Genomic DNA, 12,290 nt, shown 5'->3' on the forward strand with positions numbered 1-12,290 from the left:
TCCAAAATAGTCCGGCACCAAGGCCTGATATTCGCTGATGTGACTGAATCACAGTTGCTTAGAACTGGCAAGACATGGGCACTCCAAGGAGTTATTAGTATGATTTTAATTTCCTTTCTTTCTTTTTCCTATTATTTCAAAATTCTCTGGGACTGTTAAAAGCTCACTCATCGTCACACACACTGGGTACCTCTTCTGCAAAGACACGGGTCTGTGGCATTGTGGGAAATACGAGTATGTAAGTGCAGGAGTCACTTCATACCTTTACTGCTCAGAGTTAGAGGGTTTGCATCTTGGTGCCCAGCCCGGCATTGCACTCATTGAAGACAACGAATTTCCCATCACTGTATCCCTCTCCAAACTAGTTGGGAAGATAGACCTTAAGCATCATCATGTACACAAACCTGGGTAAACGTTGCTTCTGGGAGAGTCGGCCAACAAGCTGAGAATGAGAGTGGACCCCTGATTCTGTTTGCACCAGCGAACCCCATGAAAAGCCATAACAGGCCACCACTGCAATCACCCATTCAAGGTGGAGCTGGGTCATTCTCACATTGCCCCTTTCCTACTGGGTTGCTCTAGGCCTGTGACACACACACACACACTCTAAGCTTGGGTCTTCAGTGGTGTCATGGGGAGAAGGATCCCAGCATGGTAGGGCTGATGGAAAGATTAAAGTAAGATCAGGGCATTCAGAATCCTGCCTGACACATGATACCTGCTAGTTAAGCTAAGTGTCAGTGCATGTTGTATCCTGGGGCAACCAGAGTCAGCATCTTAGGCACATGCCTAAGGTGAGAGTGATGTTTTGGAAAGTGAGGAGGTGCGCTCTGCTTAAGTACAATAGGACAAAGGCAGGAGCTGGGACAGTCCCAGATCTAAGTCATATTCATAAAAATCATGTCCTAGTTCCTCTCAGTGGCCTTCCTTGAAGCTTTTGGAAGTGTCCCCCCTTTGCAAACGTGGGTTTCGTCCAGGGTGGCCTCTCCTCTCTTGGCTCAGAGGAGCCTGATGGGAGTCCATCCACCCTCCATCCCTCTTCCCTGGACCCCACCTAAGCAAGCCAGGCAACCCTGGCTCTTGGGCAGACCCTGGGCTCTAATGCCTCAATGCCCTATGGCTAATGCAAAGGCTAAAATCTATTTGTGACGTCTGGCCACTGGCTCCTTTCATCAAGATAAGGCCCCCTCTGTTGGGGAATTCTAGCCCTGGTAGCACTCCCGGCCGCCCAAACACACCAGCCCCACTCCATCAACCAGCAGCCACTGCAGCACTTAGAGCTGCAAATGACAAAGACACTTCACAGAGGGGATCGATGGTGGGTTCGAGCAGAGCCACTTGAGCGCAGGCAGGAACAAAGCTGCCCTGGGGTTCAGACACTGCCCTGCCCCCCAGGGAAAGGTGAGCCAACCTTTTGCTCTCAGAAGTCGCCACACCTGCCCACCTGGCCCCTCCTGAACACTTACCCTATTTTTTCTTGAAGATGATCCTCATTGGAAAAATAAACACCCCGCAGTTAGGATTTAGTTCTTTGTTCTCGGTGATAAGCCAACCCAATTTAGTGTTTATAAAATGAAGAGTGAAGGAAAAACTCTTCTGTCAGACTATTCTCCCTGAGAAACCCATAGAGACTTAGAAATAAGTAAAATGAAATCAAACCGTATTATTTAAACTTGAAATTGTTGGATGAGAAGAGAGTTTGTAAAATCTACTGTTTGATTTCCTTTCTTTCAGAACAATAACCATCCAGAGCTTTTCTGAGTCCGTAGACTGCAGTTTCTTCCCTGTCCTCTGTGTTCCTTCAACTTGAAAATGCGAGTTAATAATGCCTGCCTCCCGGCCTCTTGGGATTTTCTGTGCGGATTGATGATAATAAAATAACACGAATAATCTGTGTTTATATGGTGCTGTACAGTTTATGGAGAAGGCGCTTTCACTTAATCCTTGCAACAACCCAGTGAGGTGGGTAATATGAGATTCTGCACATAACTGTGGGTTGAGCGCATCACACGACAAAAAGCCAGGCTTTGTGCTTCTTGGTGGTGTAATTGTTAGCAGTGATGATAAGGGAGGTCCTTGTGCCTGGTTCTTTCAGGAGGGGGACTGGGGCCCCCTGTCAGTGGCCTGAATATGTCTCTGCCTCAGAGTGTTGGCTTCCTAAGCGGCTGGATGAACCGAGGAGAAGCAAGGTCAGGGCTGATGAAGGAAGGGCTGGGACTAGGGCTCCACTGACCCACACCCACGGTCCCTGGGGAATGCCCTTTCTGGATCTCCCCTGGAGAGGCTGTGAATGATCCAGCTTTATCCACCCCACCCCCCCTCCAATTTGGCCTCACTCCAGCCCACCTGTCCTGCTCGCTGCCACCCACAGGGAGAACCTACTTCTCAGGTGTGTCCAAGGTCAATGACACAGTGTAGAAACCCACTACCAGCATCAGTCCAGAAGGTCAACAGCGTTGCAATCTCTTCTTCCTGAGCACAGCCACTCAGACTCAGGAGTGAATCAGAGGGCACAAAAATTGTCTCTTCCCTCTCTGACTAAACTTCTGAGAGTAAATGGATTTTGCAAATAACCACTTGAGTTTTAGATTAAATCTCCAATCTGGATTTCTCCTCCTTGGTCAATACCAGCCCCTCCGTTCTGAATCACTGTTCTTTTTGACATCCGCGTCACCTCCTTCAGGAGCCTGTGTCTTCCTCCAAGCTGGTTCCTCTTCTTGAGGCTCCCATGGCTCCTTGGGTCACCCCACAGCTGTAGTGTCATCACTGAGTTCTCTTTTACCTCCCCCAGGAAACTATAAGCTTCTGGAAGGCAAGGACTGTGATCTCTTATCTTTCAATTTCAGACACCTTGTACCTGGCAAAAAATATTTTTAGAATGAATCAGTAAGTTTAATGAATTAATCAAAGCAGCCTAGAGAGGAGTGGAAGGAGAACTGAATGCACTCCTGGGTTACAGGCCACACCATGACACATCCGTGGCATCCGGATTTACTATATTTGCCAGAATCAAAGGGATTCAAAGGAAACCCTCACCCTGGCTTCATCCTATTTTTGTACTACAAAAGCATCATCCTTCAACCAACAAGCTTGAAAGACTATTTTATAGAGGGATTGGGAGGGTACATGTGAATTTTTAATAAAATTCTTGTATAAGGAAAAAAGATTAAAATGATCATAAAGATGTTTTTGGATATCTTTGGGCCCAGGAGCACAAAACCGGGCCATCTCTGCTCCCTGGAACTCCTGGGTTCATGTGGACAGCTGGTCTATCCAAGTTGATGTGGCTGTTGAAGAACATAAGTGGACACCAGACCCTCAGGACACAGTGCAGAGGCTCTGGGAACGACGACGCCCTATCAACCTGTGCCCAATATTAATGAGTAATCTCTTGGCTGGAGAGCCAGTGTCTGCTGCTAAGCATTCCTAGCACTCATCTTCTATCGCCTTTCAGTTATTTTAGACCAAGTACCACTTTGGGTGATTGATTGTTATTTTTACTTTCATGAGGTTTAGGTGGGTAGGAAGAAAACCACAGCAAAAGAGCGTGGCAGGAAGTTTCTTTGCAAAAGATCCATGTATTACCTGTGGGTTATGGCTTCTTAAAACCCAAATTCTTAAGTGTTCTGAGGTTAAAAGCTTCCTATTTGCCACAAAGTTGAAGGATGATGATTTAGCTGGTGTTATTTTACAAGCACAATTTTACATTTGGCCATCTCTAGATAAATGAGTCTTTAATTTTCACTGGGGAAGGTCATTATTAGAGAAGGGGATTCTGGATGCTGACAGAACTTGTTTGGGAAATGAAACTGAGGGATTATACTTAAAATGTCCTATCTACCTCTTCCCTAGGAATCTCCTTTGCTGGGGGGCAGAAAGGAGACTGGCTGAGTCATCCAGATCTGGAAGTCCTATAGGGATGCTTCTAGACATTTGAGAAAAAATGGAGGAAAAAAAATAAAAGTGGGGGAATAGCCTCTAAACCTTTCTCTTTATTTCCTCTACTTCCTGTCCTGATAAACAGATTGTCTAGAAAGGAACTTCGTATTCAAAGAATCTAATCACAATGTTGTATTAATTTTATGCTTATAGCTACCATTCACTGAACACAAGAGTGAATTATCTATTATGCGAATTATCTATTATGTTGCCATTATCTGTGTTTTACAGACGAGGAAACTGCAGCTCAGAGGTGGCTAAGTCATCTGCTTAGGGTCACACTGCTTGAAACACGGCAGAGCCAGGATGGCCACTGAGGTCTGTCTGAGGTCACAGACCATGCTGTATAGTCTTACTGTAGGATTCTTTTCTTCTTTAAAGAATGAGGGTAGGATGTCTGCAGGTGTCAAATAACTCAGTCTAGGTCACATCACATTACTGGCACTGCTGTGATAAACAAACACAAAGGTCTCTGATCCAAGGCTCTCATTCTGCTATAGCTTTGGAGCATTGTGACCTGATGTGGCCACCATAGAGCCATGGACCTTTAATATTCTGAGAAACTTCCAATTTCCTATCATGTTTAACTTTTTACAAAGAATCCTTTTTGTTCTTCACCTAATTAATGTGTTTTTATAGATTTCTCTTTGTTCTTTCAATAAATCTACAATGAAGAAGTCCCTCTTATTTTTTAGATCATGTATATCAATTTCTGGTTGGAAAGTATGATCACTCTAAAGAGTTGTCCTACATGAGGTTTGGGACAAGAGTGCACGTGACAGATGACTAAGCTACCCTAAGCATTATCGGAGTAGGCAGCATTGAGGTTGCAAGTGGAGCCTGAAAGGCTCTGAAAAGACCAAGCCGGCATGTTCAGCCCCATCCAACACTGTCCTCCGGTGCGTCTGAAATTCCTGGCACGGAGTACCTTCTTTGGGTTATGGTGTCATGTCACCAATTAAAACAGATCCACTCTGTTGTTCACTGTCTCCAACTACCTTCTTTGGTTGCACTGAACCAGACAGCCAGCTGACTGGGAACAGGGGGGTTGAAGGGATGGGACACAGGGGAGGTAGATTTCAGTGTAAGAAGCAGATTCAGGAAAGAATCAAGGCAGAGGAACCCCTGCCTGGTCATGGTCAATCAAACAGATCAATGCCCAATAGGGCGTTTTGAGTTGAGACAGGTAAATATTGGAGGAACAGAGCTTGCCAGAAGAAAAGTAATGATCCTCTTGCTGGCTAAGATGCTTTTAGGAAACATTCATGGGTAGTTTGGGTAATTGGTGGATGACATAGTACCAAATGCTCAAGGTAGAGACCCTGAGATAGGAAAGAGGGTCTGAGACAGAAGACAGGGGGCTGAAGACAAACTTGTTGGAAGTTCATGAAATCTTGACATTGACCCTAGGTCATAGCTCCTTGAATGGGCAGCCTGGTGGCCATCACACAAGCCCAGGAAGAATTCAGACCACGTGGTTTCCGGCGTGAGAATGGCACTGGGCACTGAGACCCATGGAGTCTGTAAAGGACACTGAGCCCTCCTGGACCCAGCTCCCTCCCTGATTGCAAAGCAGGAGAGCTGCCGCTGGCTCCAGCAGGTCCGTTTCCACTGTGTTCCCCGGCATTGCCACCGGGTTTCATGTTTACTCCGAGGCTGGTGAGCACTTCAGAGAGAAGCAGGTGAAGAAGGATCAAGACCATCATCCTCCAGTGTCCAGATCTACCACCACCACATCCGTCCTTGCCCCAAGGGTTAACCCTCCACACGACTAACCCCGTGTTCCCATCAGATGAGTCTTCATTTATTCTAGGATGCGGATGAATACGACTCAAACCAGAAATTAGGTCCCAGGAGTGTCTTGCTGCTAAATTGGTTGGATAAGTGGCAAGTGCAGCAAATCAGCCCTTAGGGAATTTAGAATCCGAGAATCTTGGTGATTAGCCTTTGATGGGAGAAGAGAGAGAGGAGGAGGTAGGAAGCCGAGGAACCCATCCCTGACCTCCCGTGGTCCAGTAATCAAGGCCAATCATAGACTCTGGGTGTGAGGAGAAGGCTTTGCCAATCGTGGTGTGCAGAAAATGATGTTTCGGCAGAGGAAAGCCTCTTGAACACACATTTCGCCTATTGTGCGGGCTCAGGGGGAAATTATGTAATAAGGAGAGTGGTTGCTCACAGGAAGTGAAGTGGCGGCCTCTGGGCCTGGCCCCTCCCTATGAGATTCCAGCGAACAGCCTCCGTTTTCCTAGCTCTGCCCCGGGGCACAGCACCGCTTCCTCCCGTGAGTGAGCGGCCTGGGTTGATGTTTGCCCCCGTGGACAACATCTAGGTTTATTGCCCACCTTTCCTATGCTGGAGATGCATTCAGAAGCATTTTTTAGAACCCTAGTTTCATCACTGTCAAGCCAGAGGCTACTTCTACAGTCCAAAGGGCATATGTCTCACTCAGAGTCAAACAGGGCATATGGTGGCCTCCTTCAACAGCCCCAGCGGGACATGCAGCTCTCCACCCGCTAGGGGAGATTGTACCCCAGAAGATGGCAGATCCTGGGCAGCCCCTTTTCTCCACGCCCACCGCCCACGCCCCCCCCCCCCCTCCGGTTTATTCCAGTGGCTCCCTCAGCCGGCTGGCACAGGATCAGGAGATTCCCACCACATCTAACAGCAGACTGAGTTCAACAAAGATCATTACAGAAGGGTTTTTCCTTGCTGCTCTCTTTGTTTTGCTAAAGAGCACAGCAATATAAATAAATATATGGTGGCATTTTGGAGTCTAACATCTTAGGAAATTAAACACTGTCCTTGTTTTCCAGGTAGCCTAGGCTATTGCAGACCCCAGTTTAGACAAAGCAAATTGGTTTGTTCATAGTTATAGCAGGTTGACATGGAACAAAAAAGGATTGGGTAGCTTTCATTGCTTCTTTGTTGGCTTATTTATTTATTTAATTTATTTATTTTTGGCTGCCCCACTACTGGCCTATGGATTTCCCCTGCCAGGGATCAGAACCAATCTGCAATTCCCAAATCCTTAACCCACCATGGGGAGGGCTGGGGATCGAACCTCTGTCCCAGCACTCCAGAGTTGCTGTACCACAGATCTCATTGCACTGCAACAGGAACTCTATTTCTTTGGATGGGGGTTTGGACTGAAGTGAGGAGAGACAATCAGTAAGAAAGAAGCAAAAGAGCTTGGAATCAGTGCTCATGGAGGCAGAGACACTGCCAGCAACTCAATCCCTGGGTCCTCGTCCAGCCCCAAGTGTGGACAGCAACGCTTGCTCCTGATCATTCCCCAGACTTTCCAGTGGAGGCCCTTCTTCAGAAGTAGACATTTGGCCTCCATCCTTCACCCATTCACTCCTACAGAGGGGAGCAGCGAATGGACAAGAACAAGGCAAGAATGTCTGAAACTCATTTTCCTAGGTTGCATGGGACACTGAATTAAAAATTCACCCCTGGGGTGGGGGGATAGATTAAGAGTTGGGGATTAGCAGATACATACTACAATTATAAAATAGATAACCAATAAGGACTTACTGTATAGCACAGGGAACTCTACTCAGAAGCTTATAATAATCTACAATGGAAAAGAATCTAAAAAAGTACATATATATGTATAAAATAGCAAAGCAATTCATATATGTATATATATCTAAATCACTTTGGTGTACACCTGAAATTAATATAACATCGTACATCAACTGTATTTCAACATTTAAAAAAAAAAAAAAAAGAAAACTGCCATCAACTTATAACAAAAAAGAACCTATGACACTCTTTCCAAGCTCCCTTCCAAATTAATTTGCAGGTTTTTTTCATGTCCAGGGTCATGGGATACTTCTTTGTGAAGCCCTCCTAACAGTCACTCTTTCATGTAGTAGAGGTGCTATTTTGGAAGAAGCTGGCTTACTTTTCTCCTTTGCTTTTCTATATAATCCATCAACATGAGGCAACCTAGGCCCAGGTAAGAAGAGAAAGCATCATCATTAAGAAGAAAGGCCTGAGGGGCCCAGGGGACTTGGGTGCTGGACCAGGGACTGATGGAAGATGTGCCAGACACCCCTTGGCATCTACTGCACCATCACTTGCTGGGAAAAGGCCACATTTCCAGGGCCTTGATGACAGTAAACAGGAATAAGCCACAAGTTCATCATCTATAGTGACCTCGAGTGCTGCTCAAACATGGATCTTCACTGCCAGCCAGAGCAGAATCAGCACCAGGTCAGGGGCTTCATTCTTTCAGTGACACAAGTCAGGTAAGCATCACCCTGTGCCTTGAAGAGAATCTCCGAGATGAGCCGGGAGACAGGAGAACAATCTGAAATCCTGAGAAATGCTACACCAAAGAATGAGTTAAACCTCAAAAGAGATGGTCAATTCTTGTTTCTGTCCAAGATTTAAACTTTGAACTCAAGTTTTTCTCTCTGCCACCTAGCAGATGGGCTCCCAGCTCTTACAAAAGGTAAAGTCTATATCTTCGTGTGTCCCAATTGCAGTGAGAGTAATTTTGTGATCACGCAATTTGATTCTTTCATTTATTTATTCAACAAATAGTTATTAAACACCTTCTACACATTGAGAATTGTACTGGGCACTCAGAATACTGATAGAACTTGGGAGAGATGACAGGTTTTTTTTTTGGGGGGGGGGGTCCAGGGGCAAGAAAACACTGGTTGTCTAGACTGACCATCATAATAAAGATGTCTTTAAATAAAGTTTCTCCTGTGCTGGAGAAATGGGCTCTAGTGCTTGGATACACATCTTCATATGTCTACAGCTCTAACTTCCTGGTAAAATTGTTTTTATTCCAATTAGAATTACTTGTTTAAAGCAGTTACTACTGACCACTTTATCTGTCCTAGGCTAGAATATGGATTCCAAGGAGATAGCGAACCATTTTTTGAAAAAAAAGAGAGAGAGAGAGATAGCGAACAAGGCATGGAACCCAACTAAGAGCTTGAATATTCCTTTAGTTATGTCTGTTAGTCAAAAACATCATTAAAAGCCATTCCTCAAGGTAATGGAAGAAACAGATCGATTATGGGGACTTAATCAACTGTGCAGGTATTTCTAGACCTCATTATAAAATTGATGGAGCCAGAGCATAGGAGAAATTACAAATATGTCACTCTGATAATTGGTACAAGAGAAAATACAAATAACAAACACAGGAAAATAATTTATATCTTCACAAGTATGACCCAAAGAAGTGCAAGCCAAAGCAAACTTGGGAAACCGTTTTCTTCTGATTTAGCAAAACGGTTCTAGTCACTAGTTACTAAAAGGAGATTTTATGCATGTACTGGCCTACGTTTACTGTCGCCACTGTAAATTGGTATAAACGTTTTGGGAGAAAGCAATGAGACACAGAATAGAGAGAGCAACAAAGATGGTCATCCATTGTAATTTCATTTCTAAGAGTTTATCTTAAGAAACTAATTCAGTAGAAGCAAAAGCTCTGTAAAGAGTATTCTCTATAACGTTATCAGCACGGTGGGGGAGGGACTCCCCCCCCTCCCCGAATGTCCAACAATAGGACACTGTGGGTATATTACACAGTGAACATGCAGTTACCGAGAGAAAGATCTAAGAAAAAATACAAGGCCAACGTGAAAAATGGGAGGAAGCTTTATTTTTTTTAAAAAGCAGAGTGAAAAATGACCCCAGGATCACCACTATGCAAAACACACAGTACGTAAAAATGGTAACAGCTTGCTGGGATGACATGAAGACAGTACTTATCAAAATCTTTTTCACATGGAGATGACTCATGTTTAGTGAAAAATATTCATGAGTGAAGCCCAAGGTCTCTGTCCAACCCAAGATGGTCACGTACCGTCTCATAGCAGCCTTCTGAGTGAGAACCTGCACTTCGGCGGCTGCGAGATGGCTTTGGACCAAGATCTATATGGAGGATGCTGAGTGCTCAGAGGGGTGTCGGAGCAGCAGCAGCCCAGAGACTACAGTCCTTGCTTCTTCTGGGAACCACATTAGCCAGCCCTGTACGGCACAGCACATCGGACCTGGCCGCAGGCTTCCCAGATCTCCAGCATCCTGGTGGAAATACTCTCCAGAAAGCATGGAATAGCCAAACCAAGAGAGCCAGACTGAAAGGTTTTTAATTAGATCAGAAGGGCTGAGTGTGGTCTGGGTTTCACATGACACACATTTTTTTTTCATCTGTTTTTCTCACTCAAATACTATTGTTCATGTCTCTAGGATACATTCAGACGGGTTGGATTTCATAGAATATTATTTTGAAACTTTAAAAAAAATGTTGGATGATATAAAGGTGACTCTTGATAATTTATGAATTCTTTCCTGGGCCTTTGAAAAGGACCCTTCATCTATGTGTACTCACCAAAAAGACCCCGTCTTTCTGTTCAGGTAGAAACAGACAGAGACTTGAAAGTGCCAGGAAGCGGGGCCACCCTTTGTTTGTGCTTAGTGCATTTGATCCAAGACTTCCTGAGAGGAGAGACAGCACAAACCACCCGTGCAGGGAGCCAGCGGGGAAGGGGATTCTTCCATTGCTCTAATTTCCTTGGGGGGATCCCCTGGGTGTGACTCCTGGGCTTTCCACAAGAAACGTGGGGACCTTGATGCCACTATTTTAATAAATAGATAGTACCTTAAGTCCTCTGATCACTTTATAAACCCTCTCCTGCACCAGAAGAGGGTTTTTCCTGGACAGCATACCCCCTATTTCCAACCCCCCCCCCACCTCCAGGACCCCAGGTGATTTCTGCTCCTATCTTCACCTCTTGCAGGTGTCACGGTCCCCTCCAGAGCACATGTGAGCAGAGAAGGAACACAGTTGCTTCCTTTGAGCCCAAGCTCATTACTCAAAAGGAAGAGTTTTCCCTTGAAGAGCTTGTCTCTGCTTCTTTGTTACCAAATAATAAGCTCAAAATATAATGAAGTTATCACAGCGGATGTATTAATGAAGACACTGAAATTAGACTGAAAATTCATAACCACTAAACTCCCATCATCTTCTATATTTTGCCTTCTGACAGTCATGCGAAAATCCCAAGGATGTCAGATTTTATGCATCTATTATTGGCCTAGGCGTGATTCTTTCTTTGCAATCACGCCATGGTTTGAGAAGCGGCACCAGGAGAGCCGTTTCAGAATTGCTTAGCAAGATGCAAAGGGATGATTTACGTGGGAAAAGAATCTGAAGGAGGATGGATGGGTTTACATGTATAACTGAATCACTTTGTTGTGCAGCAGAAATCATCACAATATTGTAAATCGACTATACGTCAATAAAACTTTAAAAACAGAAAAAAAGTGCAAAAGGAAAGACAGTATCAAAACTTCTATTTGCTGCAAAACAAGCATCAGATTGGCCGAGCATTTCTTGAGTTATGAAATCTGGCCAATGTTGCTCTCGTGGAAAAACAAAAACAAAAAACCCAACTTGGAAAACCATGTTTCTTTTCAGGATGTCCATTTCTTTAGCGCTAGAGTAGAGAAAATTCCATCAGTCTGTATGTCCACTCTGTTCTTCTGTCTCTTCAACAATTTTTAAAATGTAAACTACTTTGTAAGCTACCATAAAATTCCTATTTAATTCATATGCATTGGAATAAAAGGGCTTAAAGATTTTAGGGGGCATGAGGTAGGCAGGGAGAGGGCAGGTGTGATAACAAGGAAGAAAATTCTGGCGTTCTAGCCCTTTCTGTGCACTGTGGCTTAGATTGGCATGTAAGTGCCTCCCTGGAGAATGAGTTACTAAGGGAGCCCTAAGACGGCCATCAACCAGAGCATCCTGAGAAACGCCATTCTTTATAAAGCGTTCCCTTCTCAAGTTCACAGCTCCTTACCCACAGCTACGATTCCTTGGTGACTGAGAAGAGCTTTTACCACTTGAGCTGTTTTTTATTGAGACCAAAGATAATGAGCAAGTGAAGTGTTTTCAGCCAGAAGCCCTTGCAATTATTTTATTGTGACCCCCACTTCATCAGCCATGTGAGCTATGATCAGAAAGAAGTTCCTCTACCTTCCTAAATAGGATTCCTAATCTGAAAGAGAAATAATAATAAGGCTGCTATCTTTTCCGCGCTTTGCAATATCAACATAGCATGTGGAGTCTTTCTTCTCTCTCCCATCTTGCAGAACCAGAAGTTCAAAAGCAACGGTGGTTGCTGGCAAGGGATTTTATTGGGTATGATTTCACCATCAAAGTTCAAATACAGCTTTCCACATTTCCTATGCATTAAGCTCTTTCTCCAAATACGTAACTCCACGATTTTCTCTCTGCCTCGTTTATTGTCTTCTAAGGAATTGATAAGCCTCTCGTTTCTAGCTTCTTCGCTAAGGCCTCTTTTCTCGTTACCGTATCT

The sequence above is a fragment of the Phacochoerus africanus genome, chromosome 12 (genome assembly GCF_016906955.1).
Source record: "Phacochoerus africanus isolate WHEZ1 chromosome 12, ROS_Pafr_v1, whole genome shotgun sequence".
NCBI classification, from domain to species: Eukaryota; Metazoa; Chordata; class Mammalia; order Artiodactyla; family Suidae; genus Phacochoerus; species Phacochoerus africanus.